Raw genomic sequence first — 12,857 nt, forward strand, 5'->3', positions numbered from 1 at the left:
ATGGTGTCATTTCTGGGGGATCTCCAATGTTTAGGCACACAGGGGCTCTCCAAACGTGACATGGTGTCCGCTAATGATTGGAGCTAATTTTCCATTTAAAAAGCCAAATGGCGTGCCATCCCTTCCGAGCCCTGCCGTGCGCCCAAACAGTGGTTTACCCCCACATATGGGGTATCAGCGTACTCAGGACAAACTGGACAACAATATTTGGGGTCCAATTTCTCCTATTATCCTTGGCAAAATAGGAAATTCCAGGCTAAAAAATCATTTTTGAGGAAAGAAAAATTATTTTTTATTTTCATGGCTCTGCGTTATAAACTTCTGTGAAGCACCTGGGGGTTTAAAGTGCTCAATATGCATCTAGATAAGTTCCTTGGGGGGTCTAGTTTCCAAAATGGGGTCACTTGTGCGGGAGCTCCAATGTTTAGGCACACAGGGGCTCTCCAAACGCGACATGGTGTCCGCTAACAATTGGAGCTAATTTTCCATTCAAAAAGTCAAATGGCGCGCCTTCTCTTCCGAGCCCTGCCGAGTGCCCAAACAGTGGTTTACCCCCACATATGAGGTATCAGCGTACTCGGGAGAAATTGCCCAACAAATTTTATGATCCATTTTATCCTACTGCCCATGTGAAAATGAAAAAATTGAGGCGAAAAGAATTTTTTTGTGAAAAAAAATAGCTTTTTCATTTTTACAGATCAATTTGTGAAGCACCTGAGGGTTTAAAGTGCTCACTAGGCATCTAAATTAGTTCCTTGGGGGGTCTAGTTTCCAAAATGGGGTCACTTGTGGGGGAGCGCCAATGTTTAGGCACACAGGAGCTATCCAAACGCGACATGGTGTCCGCTAACAATGGAAATAATTTTTCATTCAAAAAGTCAAATGGCGCTCCTTCCCTTCCGAGCCTTACCATGTGCCCAAACAGTGGTTTACCTCCACATGTGAGGTATTGGTGTACTCAGGAGAAATTGCCCAACACATTTTAGGATCCATTTTATCCTGTTGCCCATGTGAAAATGAAAAAATTGAGGCTAAAAGAATTTTTTTGTGAAAAAAAAGTACTTTTTCATTTTTACGGATCAATTTGTGAAGCACCTGGGGGTTCAAAGTGCTCACTATGCATCTAGATAAGTTCCTTGGGGCGTCTAGTTTCCAAAATGGGGTCACTTGTGGGGGAGCTCCAATTTTTAGGCACACGGGGGCTCTCCAAACGTGACATGGTGTCCGCTAAAGAGTGGAGCCAATTTTTGATTCAAAAAGTCAAATGGCGCTCCTTCCCTTCCAAGCCCTGCCGTGCGCCAAAACAGTGGTTTACCCCCACATATGAGGTATCAGCGTACTCAGGACAAATTGGACAACAACTTTCGTGGTTCAGTTTCTTCTTTTACCATTGGGAAAATAAAAAAATTGTTGCTAAAAGATAATTTTTGTGACTAAAAAGTTAAATGTTCATTTTTTCCTTCCATGTTGCTTCTGCTGCTGTGAAGCACCTGAAGGGTTAATAAACTTCTTGAATGTGGTTTTGAGTACCTTGAGGGGTGCAGTTTTTAGAATGGTGTCACTTTTGGGTATTTTCAGCCATATAGACCCCTCAAACTGACTTCAAATGTGAGGTGGTCCCTAAAAAAAATGGTTTTGTAAATTTCGTTGTAAAAATGACAAATCGCTGGTCGAATTTTAACCCTTATAACTTCCTAACAAAAAAAAATTTTGTTTCCAAAATTGTGCTGATGTAAAGTAAACATGTGGGAAATGTTATTTATTAACTATTTTGTGTCACATATCTCTCTGGTTTAACAGAATAAAAATTCAAAATGTGAAAATTGCGAAATTTTCAAAATTTTCGCCAAATTTCCGTGTTTATCACAAATAAATGCAGAATTTATTGACCTAAATTTACCACTAACATGAAGCCCAATATGTCACGAAAAAACAATCTCAGAACCGCTAGGATCCGTTGAAGCGTTCCTGAGTTATTACCTCATAAAGGGACACTGGTCAGAATTGCAAAAAACGGCAAGGTCTTTAAGGTCAAAATAGGCTGGGTCTTGAAGGGGTTAATGCATAGTGGAGACGGGATTTCATGAAATCCCGTCTCCACTATGCATTAAAAGACACTGCGGCTCAACGCAGCGTCAAAAACGCAGCGTTTCCTGAACGTGGAAACATACCCTTAGACATTTGCAGATTACAGTGAAATGCTTATTATACCTGTGTATTTTTCTATAGCTCTCCACTGAGTGATTGTGCCTACAATTTTTTCTTTAATGTGTAATATGTAATTAAATACATGATGTTGAACTATGAGACATTTGTTGCACCTTTAATTTTGTTTGTGTTTTGGATCAAATGAAACCAAATGTATCAAAATGGGGCTAAGCATCAAAAATATAATTTTCTTATACCACCTCATTGCTTTCATTTTACGTTTTGACACTTTAAAACTAATGTAGATACAAAAATTAAAATACATGAAAATACATAGTTACATAGTAACATAGTTAACAAGGCCGAAAAAAGACATTTGTCCATCCAGTTCAGCCTACATTCCATCAGAATAAATCCCCAGATCTACGTCCTTCTAAATCTAATAATTGTAAGATACAATATTGTTACGCTCCAGGAAGACATCCAGGCCTCTCTTGAACCCCTCGACTGAGTTCGCCATCACCACCTCTTCAGGCAACGAATTCCAGATTCTCACTGGTCTAACAGTTAGGCTGCCGTCACACTATCAGTATTTGGTCAGTATTTTACATCAGTATTTGTAAGCCAAAACCAGGAGTGGAACAATTAGAGGGAGAGTATAATAGAAACATATGCACCACTCCTGCATTTATCACCCACTCCTGGTTTTGTCTTACAAATACTGATGTAAAATACTGACCAAATACTGCTAGTGTGACGGCAGCCTTAGGGTATGTGCACACGTAGAATGGTCCACTGCGGATTTTTCCGCAGTGGATTTGATAAATCTGCAGGGCAAAAAAGCTGCGTTTTTGCTGCAGTTTTATTGCGGATTTACCGCAGTTTTTCTGTGGATTTCACTGCGGTTTTACAACTGCGGTTTTCTATTGGAGCAGCTGTAAAACCGCTGCGGAATCCGCAGAAAGTGACATACTGCGGAATGTAAACCGCTGCATTTCTGCGCAGCATGTGCACAGCGTTTTTTGTTTCCCATAGCTTTACATTGTAATGTAAACTCATGGGAAACTGCTGCGAACCCACAGTTGCGGAAACGCTGCGGATCTGCAGCAAAATCCGCAGCGTGTGCACATAGCCTTAGGCAGAAATTTCCTGAACAAAACCAGACATTTTCTGCAAGAAATGCGCATGCTTTTTTCGCGCATTTTTTGTGCGTTTTTTTCCGGAGCTTCCCAATGCAATAAATAGCAGCAAAAACGCAAAAAATCCGCAAAATTAATGAACATGCTGCGTTTTTTACCGCAATGCGTTTTTTAGCGGCAAACAACTCATCATGTGCACAAAAATTGCAGAATGCATTCAAAATGATGGGATGCTTATGTATGCGTTTATGCGTTTTTTTCTGCGGAAAACGGCCCAAAAAGCGCGAAAAATCCTGAACGTGTGCACATAGCCTAAAGAATCCTCTTCTATGTTGATGGAAAAACCTTCTCTCCTCCAGACGCAGAGAATACCCCCTTGTGACCGTCACCTTCCTTGGTATAAACACATCCTCACAGAGATATTTGTATTGTATATACTTATACATGGTTATTAGATCGCCCCTCAGTCATCTTTTTTCTAGACTAAATAATCTTAATTTTGCTAATCTCTCTGGGTATTGTAGTTCCCCATCCCCTTTATTAATTTTTTTGCCCTCCTTTGTACTCACTCTAGTTCCATTATATCCTTCCTGAGCACCGGTGCCCAAAACTGTACACAGTACTACATGTGCGGTCAAACCAGATGTTTGTACAGAGGCAGTATAATGCTCTCATCATGTGTATCCAGACTCCTTTTAATGCACCCCATGATCCTGTTTGCCTTGGCAGCCGCTGCCCTGCACTGGCTGCTCCTGGTAAGTTTATCATTAACTAGGATCCTCAAAGTCCTCCTCCATGTCAGATTTACTCAGTTACTTGATGCAGTTCAATTACTTTCAGTTTGTTTCTCTAGACATACTTTTAAAAGAGGATTTGTTTTCAAAACTTATTTCTTTATTGATTTTTTTTTAATGCATAGATGGAACAATGTTAGAAATGTTCTTCTCAAAAGCTATTGTCTGTTCTCTATAGATTGCATATAGATTTCAATCACGTTGCTCCCTCCTTAGAAAATAATAACAGCTATACTTGCCTCCGGTGCAGGCGCCATTGCAGGGGTGTTGGCACTGGCTTTCCTGGGGTTAATGTGACGTTATGTCACGTGAGCCCTGCATCTAATCAGCAGATGCTTCAGGGTATGTGCACATGCTGCGGATTTTGCTGCGGATCCGCAGCGTTTCCGCTGCTGCGGGTCCGCAGCAGTTTCCCATGACTTTACAGTACAATGTAAACCTATTGGAAACGCAATCCGCAGTGCACATGCTGCGGAAAAAAACAAGCAGAAATGCAGCGGTTAACATTCCGCAGCGGAATCCGCAGCGGTTTTACACCTGCTCCACAATAGAAAACCACAGGTGTAAAACCGCAGTGGAATCCGCACAAAAACTGCGGTAAATCCACAGGAAAAACGCACAGTTTTTGCCCTACGGATTTATCAAATCCGCTGCAGAAAATCCACAGTGGACCATTCTATGTGTGCACATACCCTCATTGTCCTCTGCCTCCCGACTTAACTGATATCTGGAGGAAGTAACAGCTGCAAATGCTGTCTCACTTCCTCTGGATGTCTGATTTTTCTGAGGAAAGGGAGAATGAAGTCAACGCTGCAGGGCTCACGTGACATACAGGCCAGTACTGGAAGTGTCAGTGCTGACACCAGAGATGAGTATAACTGTGATTATTTTATGAAGAGAGATCATAGTGATTGAGAAGGGGTTGTTTGGGTAGTGGACTACCCCTTTATACCCATGAGGAATAGCTGAATTTTGCCAGATAAAGCAAAAATAAGAAATTAATATATAATAAATAGATAAAAAAAAGACTGACATTTTATTAAAAATAAAAAATCACAACATCGCTTTTCTTCTCAGCAGATGGCTATAAGAAGGAACCAGAAGGACGTATCTTGTTATCTTCAACATTTGGAGGAAAAGAGAACAATATCACTAAAGATGCTTTTATAGGAAATCTCATTACCCCTAATATCTGTTCACTTCGTCAAGACGGATCAATACATTCTGATCCCTCTAATGAAAAACAATTGTTTTCTGAGCAGTCAAAAATTGTAACACAAAGTACAAGTTATATAGAAGGTCAAATATATCCATCCTCTGAAAGTGACTGTGGTAACTTCATCCAGTCTTCATACATGGGAGAATGGCCACTTAAGTATTCAGAAAATGGAGAATGCTTTACACAAAACACCAGCATAAATTTGTTTTTGTGCACAGAATGCGGGAAATGTTTTAACCAAAACTCTTTTCAAGAAATCGACTTGGAGGAGAAGCCATATTCATGTTCAGAATGTGGAAAACTGTTCACCCAGAAAAAAGGTCTTGTTGACCATCAGAGAAGCCACACAGGAGAAAGGCCGTTTCCATGTTTAGAATGTGGGAAAAGTTTTTCCCGGAAGTCGCTTCTTATTCGACATCATAAAAGTCACACGGGAGAGAAAATGTTTCAGTGTTCAGATTGCGGCAAATGTTTTGTCTACAAATCAGATCTTTTTAAACATCAGAAACGTCACACAGGGGACAAACCGTTTTCATGTTCTGAATGTGGAAAATGCTTTTTCCTGAAATCTAACCTTGTTAGACATCAGAAAGTCCACACAGAGGAAAAGCTGTTTTCATATAACAGGATAGTTTTAGCTAAGGAACCAAATCTCCTTGAACCTCAGACAAGTGACACAGTAGAGAAACTGTTTTCATGTCCACATTGCAGAAAATGTTTTAGCAAAAAATCAGATCTTAATAAACACTGGAAAAATCACATAGGAACAAAGACGTTTCCATGTTCAGAATGTGGGAAATATTTTTTTCATAAATCTGAGCTTTCAGAAAAGTCATACAGGAGAGAGGCTGTTTTCATGTCAAGAATGTGGCAAAGGTTATATTCATAAAACCGGTCTTGTGGAACATCTGAGAACTCACACAGGGGAGAATCTGTTTCCTTGTTCCGAATGTCGGAAATGCTTTACCAACAAATCTGCTCTTGCTCGTCATTTAAAGGTTCACACAGGAGAGAAGCCTTTTGCATGTTGTGAATGTGGGAAATGTTTTGCACATAAATGCGGACTCATTGACCAGCAGAGAATTCACACTGGTGAGAAGCCGTTTCTCTGTACAGAATGTGGGAAATGCTTTAGTACCAGATCAGATCTTACTAGGCATCAAAAAATCCACACACGGAAGAAACTGCTCACGTGACCCAAATTTTATAAAGGTTTCATCAAACAGTGTTTGATCCAAGTGTTATCTACTGAAATTCAGTCTATCGATCCCACCCAACTATAAAAACAAAGATTACATAAATTGCCTAGAGATTACGGCTGTGCTCACATGATGCATTCCTGAAGTTTGTTTTTTTTGCGGTGATTTGTCAAAAATGTGGTAAAATTGCTGCATTTTACTACAAAAATTGCAAAAAACCCACTATGTGATCACATTGTGTGTACACGACCTAATAGTCAGGCCACGCGGCGCGATATTGCAGAAACAAGTGTGGGTTTTGGGTACATTCTCTGTTCCATGTTTGGTAGTAAAAAAAAATAATAAAATCATCAAAACCATGCTCAGCTTAAAGGAGTTGTCCGGTCCAAATCAATAAGTCTGCACACACTATGTGCTGCGGGGATTCACCAGTTCCTGGACCGGGACAAGATGGTAAGGCCGGCGTCACACTGGTGTATCACATCCGATGCGAGATCATCGGATGCGATATGCTAATGACACTCGGCTCCTGCTCGCAGCAGTGCAGGAGCCAAGTGTCATGCGTCTGTGCTCCAATTCTCTTGCACAGGGAGGATCGGAACACAGCTGCGGAGGAGGCGGAGAAATGAATTTCTCCATCTCCTCCATTGCTGGGGTCCGCTTATAACGCACATCACTCGGATGATATCCGAGTGATGTGCGCTGTCTCACTCGCACCCATAGGCTTATATGGGTGCGAGTGAGCCGAGAGTTTTCCTCGGTCCGAGACAATCGCAGTATGCTGCGATTGTCTTGGACCGAGGAAAACGGCCGACAAAAAGTCGGCTGATGGGAGCGGCCCCATATGTTAACATTGGTCCGAGTGCAATGCGATTTTTTTATCGCATTGCACTCAGCCGTTTTAAACGCCAGTGTGACGCCGGCCTAACACATCTCTCGGAACTGTCCTACTCTGGAAAGAAGCAAATGGGGTTGCCATTAAACTAATGTGCTCCATGGTCAACTAGCCTACCGTGGGGCTTTGCACCCCTAGGAGGGGGATGAAGATTCTGAAGATACAGTTTTTGAAAAACCTACTACCTGGGTCAAGTTCAATGGGCAACGAATAAGCTATTTAATGGACACCGGCTGAGGCGGCGGCCAAGGCAATATAACGTGACTGGAGGGTATGAAAATACTCCCAGCTAGAGCCCATGCAGTGGATGCGGCCTCGCTCTATACATTTTTATGGAGCGAGGCTGCGCCCTCTAGTCAGCCACGCATACTGGACGGCCGTGTCACTAGACAGGGCGAGGCCTCACTCAATACAAGTGTGTGGAGCAAGGCTGCACCCACTGGATGAGCTCTGGCCGGAAGTATGCAGAATTCATACATATCCTCTGGTCACGGCTCAGAAATCGGCGGATCCTTGAAGCGTACAATGTGTGTGTGTGCTGGTGGATTCATAAGTTTGCAGTCATACTGAGTAACTGAAGACTCATCGATTTGGATCGGACAACTCCTTTAATGCCTCATTTAGATGCCTTGTGCAGGCATGTACTACGGAGGACAGAGAATGAACTTCAATCCAATATTGCAGCCAGCATGCAGCCAGCGGGTAAGGAAAGGGTGAATCAAACACCCGAAAACCCCGCCCCTATGGCTGAAGATTGTTCCCTCCAAATTCAGGTGACAGAGTCCCTTTAAAAAGGTCCATTAGTCTGTTTCAGTAGGCTCCACAATCATGGGGAAGACTGCTGACTTAACAGATGTTCAGAAGGCAGTCATTGACACACTCCACAAGGAGGGTAAGTCACAAAAGGTCATTGCTAAAGAAGCTAGCTGGTCACAGAGTGCTGTATCCAAGCATATTAATTGAAGGTTGAGTTGAAGTAAAAAGTGTGGTAGAAAAAGGTGCACAAGCAACCGGGATAACCGCAGCTTTGAAAGGATTGTTACAAAAAGGCCATTCAAAAATTTTGGGGAGATTCACAAGGAGTGGACTGCTGCTGGAGTCATAGTTTCAAGAGCCACCACACACAGACGTATCTAGGACATGGGCTACAAGTGTCACATTCCTTGTGTCAAGCCACTTATGACCAATAGGCAACACCAGAAGCATCTTACCTGAGTCAAGGAGAAAAAGAACAGTACTGTTGCTCAGAGGTCTAATATGTTGTTTTCAGATGAAAGTAAATTTTGCATTTCATTTGGAAATCAAGGTCCCAGAGGCTGTAGGAATTGTGGAGAGGTACACAAGCCAAGCTGCTTGAGGTCTAGTGTGAAGTTTCCACAGTCAGTGATGGTTTGGGAAGCCATGCCATCTGCTGGGGTAGGTCCATTGTGCTTTATCAAGACCAAAGTCAGCACAGCAGTCTACCAGGAAATTTTAGAGCACTTCATGCTTACCTCTGCCGACTAGCTTTTTGGAGATGGAAATTCCATTCTCCAGCAGGACTTGGCACCTGTCCACAATGCCAAAAGTACCAATACCTGGTTTTAAAACAACAGTATCACTGTGCTTGATTGGCCAGCAAACTTACCTGACCTTAAAGTATTGTCAAGAGGAAGATGAGAGTCACCAGACCCAACAATGCAGACAAACTGTATGATGCTATCAAAGCAACCTGGGCTTCCATAACACCTCAGCAGTGCCACAGGTTGATTGCCTCCATGCCACGCCGCATTGATGCAGTAATTTATACAAAAGGAGACCCCACCAAATACTGAGCTCATTTACTGAACATACATTTCAGTAGGTCAACATTTCGGATTTTAAAATAATTTTTCAAGCTGGTGTTATAAAGTATTCTAATTTACTGAGATAATGACTTGAGTTTTCATTGGTGTAAGCCATAATCATCAACATTAAAAGAACTTAACACTTGAAGTAGATCACTAAGTTTGTAATGACTATATATGAGTTTCACTTTTTGTATTGAAGAACTGAAACAAATTAACTTTTTTATGATATTCTAATTTTGTGAGAAGCACCTGCATGTCCGATATTGATCAGTGTTGGATCAAAATGGACAATGCAAGTCTATTGGTCAGTGTAAAAAAAAATAAAAATCTGACAGCATTCGGATACCCTCCAGGTGGTCTCTATTTTTCCCTTACTGATGAGAAGGTGGAGAAACTTTTTTTTTTCACATGAGTCAACTATTACATTTTTATCAGACCCTGGTGAAAATTACTAATGAAATGAAAAAACAATTGATGTGTGAATGTGGCCTTAGAGCTCATGCAGAAATAAGTGCAAATTGGTCCAATCACGGACTGGCTACGGCTCTTAACACCCGAGTGTGACAACCTCATAGAATTAAAAAATAAATAGCAAAACCTCAGAGACTTTTCAAATGTCATAAAAATAGGGATAGGAAAAGACCCCCCCCCCCACATGAAAGAACAAATAACCACTCCAAAAATCATAAGAGAAGGAGACACCTGAGCAACTAGGTATAAAAATTATTTTTATTAATAAGAGTACCAAATATATAAATCAAAAAGTAACACCAGAATACTGAATAGGATACATTTACAGGATAGAAACAGAGATGTCCAGGAAGTCCATCATTGCACATGCCCACATACATATGTATAAAGATCAGTAAGTAAAGTGTCAGTACACCATGGTAAGATCGCCATTTACAAGCCAGTCATTATGTCATTATGTTAGTAGTAGCACAAAAGGAGACATCATAGAGGTAAAGCTTACCGAAGGCAGAGCTAGAGGACCCTGGGCCAGGTGTAGGCAGACCTCGATGCGTGTTTCGCGTGGCAGAAGCACCGCTTTATCAAGGGGAACAAAAGAAACTAAATTCTGTACCATTATTGATAACATTTTAATGTTTTTTATGTGCAGTTTTATAATTGTATTTTGGCTTTGTAATATATGTCATTTCAGGACCTTCCTAGTCAATCATGTGACAAATGTGAGGCCTATGATAGGTCTATGAATATTATATGTGTAGCACTCATTCTTTGGAAGCCTATAGGCATGAGTAAGATCTATAGCGATCGAAACGCGTTGCCATAATCTTTGCAATCACTTGTATTGTCCACCATCTGTAAGGATTACCTTTTTATGACTACGTTGGATTAATAAAGAAATTTACCATTTTACTGGAGCAGGAGTATCCACATCTTTCGAAATTGCTGCTGCTTGGTGTCTGGGTCAGGACGAACTCCCGTGCTCTGTGCCTGATGGTCTGGTTGGTGAGCTGGCTACGGCTTCTTTAGCCAAGTTTTCTCTTTTTTCTTGTTGGCACATATTATCCATTACCTCGACAACTTCTTATGCCTGGGCCCAAAAGATTTGCCACAGTGTGAATAAACGCTGTAGTGCACCTGTGAAAAAAAGAGAGCTGGAGGGAGAGCGGACACCCCAGAGCCGAGGGGTTAGATTGAGAAAGGAAGAAGACGGTGTAGCTTGCTTCATGGGTGGGGTACTCTGCTAAGTAGCAGAAACTGCTACTAGGCCCAAAGGATTTCCTGGGCTAGATGCAGTTAAAAAATAGTACTTAGGTAAACAGGCGGTGCAGCTTGCTTCATGGGTGGGGTACTCTGCTGAGTAGCAGAAATTGCTACTAGGCCCAAAGTATTGCCTGGGCTAGATGCAGTTAAAAATTAGTCATTAGATAAACAGGCGGTGCAGCTTGCTTCATGGGTGGGGTACTCTGCTGAGTAGCACAAAATGCTACTAGGCCCAAAAGGATTTCCTGGGCTAGTTGCAGATAAAAATTATTACTTAGATAAACAGACGGTGTAGCTTGCTTCATGGGTGGGCTACTCTGCTGACTAGCAGACACAGAAGCTTTGGAGCAGACCTCTGAATCCCAGGCCATAGTATTAGTAAACAACTCTGCAAACGACCCCACCCACCTGGAATTGACAATGGCAACGTCATGTAAAACACAGCAAGGGGACTCCAAAGAGTCATTTTTTGCAAAAATTCGGCCACAGACACCACTTAAGTGGCATCAATTTCACCAGAGTTTTTTTTTAAATGGTTGTGAGGTGATTTTCAAAAATCATCAAGCTTCTAGTCTCCCCAGGATGACACAGGGGTAGAAAAGTCCTTGCGGATTCAGGATTTGTTCATCTTGATGAACGTTAGTCTATCTACATTGTCACTGGACAGCCGCGTGCGCTTATCTGTCAGCACACCACCAGCAGCGCTGAACACACGTTCAGAGAGAACGCTGGCTGCGGGGCACAAGATCTCCAAGGCGTGAGTGGCGAGCTCAGGCCATTTTTCAAGATTGGAAGCCCAAAATGAGCAAGGGTCCAGTTCCACAGTCATGGCATCAATGTTAACGTGGAGATACTCCTGTACCAACCTCTCTAGGCGTTGGCTATGCGTCAGACTTCTTGTCTCCTGTGACCTTGCAAAGGATGGTCTAAAACAATCTTGAAACGATTGGAAAAAATTGCTGCTACCACCAGATATGATGTTACTGTTACGGTTTGAGTGATGACTCGATAGTCCCACGGTTGGCAAGTTAGAACTCAGAGATTCACTACGTGCACCACTGGTGTTTTGTGAAAAAAGCAGATGTAAGATTCTGTAACTGTCTCTGCTGATACTCCTGCATGCGTACATCCCTTTCTATGGCAGGAATTATTTTGGCAAATTTACTTTTGTATCGGGGATCCTAGAGTGTAGTCGGCATTACTTCGGATTCTGACAATCCGAGGGTCATGTTGCAGGTAGTGCAGCAAGAAGGCACTCATGTGTCTTGCGCATCCAGGAGGACCAAGTCCTTGCTGTCTTAGTGGCAGCGAGGTGAGAATCATGCTTCCTTCCTCTGCCCTCTCCCCCCAACCTCGCACAACAGAAATTTGATCAAGGTCTCCCTCATCTGATGAGTCTTCCATGCCCAGCGCCAGTTTGTCCTCCACTTCTTCGCCTCCTGCACCTTCCTCAACAGTTTGGCTGCTACCATACGCCCTCGGTAATCCCTCTCCCCCAGCCTCCAATGTCAGCCACCTTGGTGCTGGCGACCGTCTGGACCTTGGAGATATTATCCCTTCCGCATACGACGACTCCTGTTCCTCCTCCTCTTCTTGTTCCACCATCTGACTCCGAATACTGTTTGAGGTGTGCTCCAGCATGTAAATCACTGGAATAGTCATGCTGATAATGGCATCGTCAGCACTTAACATCTTTGTCGCTATTTCAAAACTGCAGAAGGGTGCATAGGTCCCTGATCTGAGACCACTCCTGCAGCGTGATTTGCCCCACCTCTGGATCTCGTTGGCCCAGGCTATAAGTCATAACGTATTGCACCAGGGCTCGTTGGTGCTGCCACAGTCGCTGCAACATGTGCAGAGGTGAATTCCACCGTGTGGGCACATCGCATTTCAGCCGGTGATC

At 42.6% G+C, this 12,857-nt stretch overlaps 1 pseudogene; it reads left to right on the forward strand.

Moving 5' to 3' along the window:
* Window positions 1–10,587, forward strand: part of LOC138666764 (zinc finger protein 271-like) — a 112,970-nt pseudogene extending 102,383 nt beyond the window's left edge.
* The last annotated feature ends 2,270 nt before the right edge of the window (window positions 10,588–12,857 follow it).

Source organism: Ranitomeya imitator, chromosome 2, assembly GCF_032444005.1.
Source record: "Ranitomeya imitator isolate aRanImi1 chromosome 2, aRanImi1.pri, whole genome shotgun sequence".
In the NCBI taxonomy this organism is placed as follows: domain Eukaryota; kingdom Metazoa; phylum Chordata; class Amphibia; order Anura; family Dendrobatidae; genus Ranitomeya; species Ranitomeya imitator.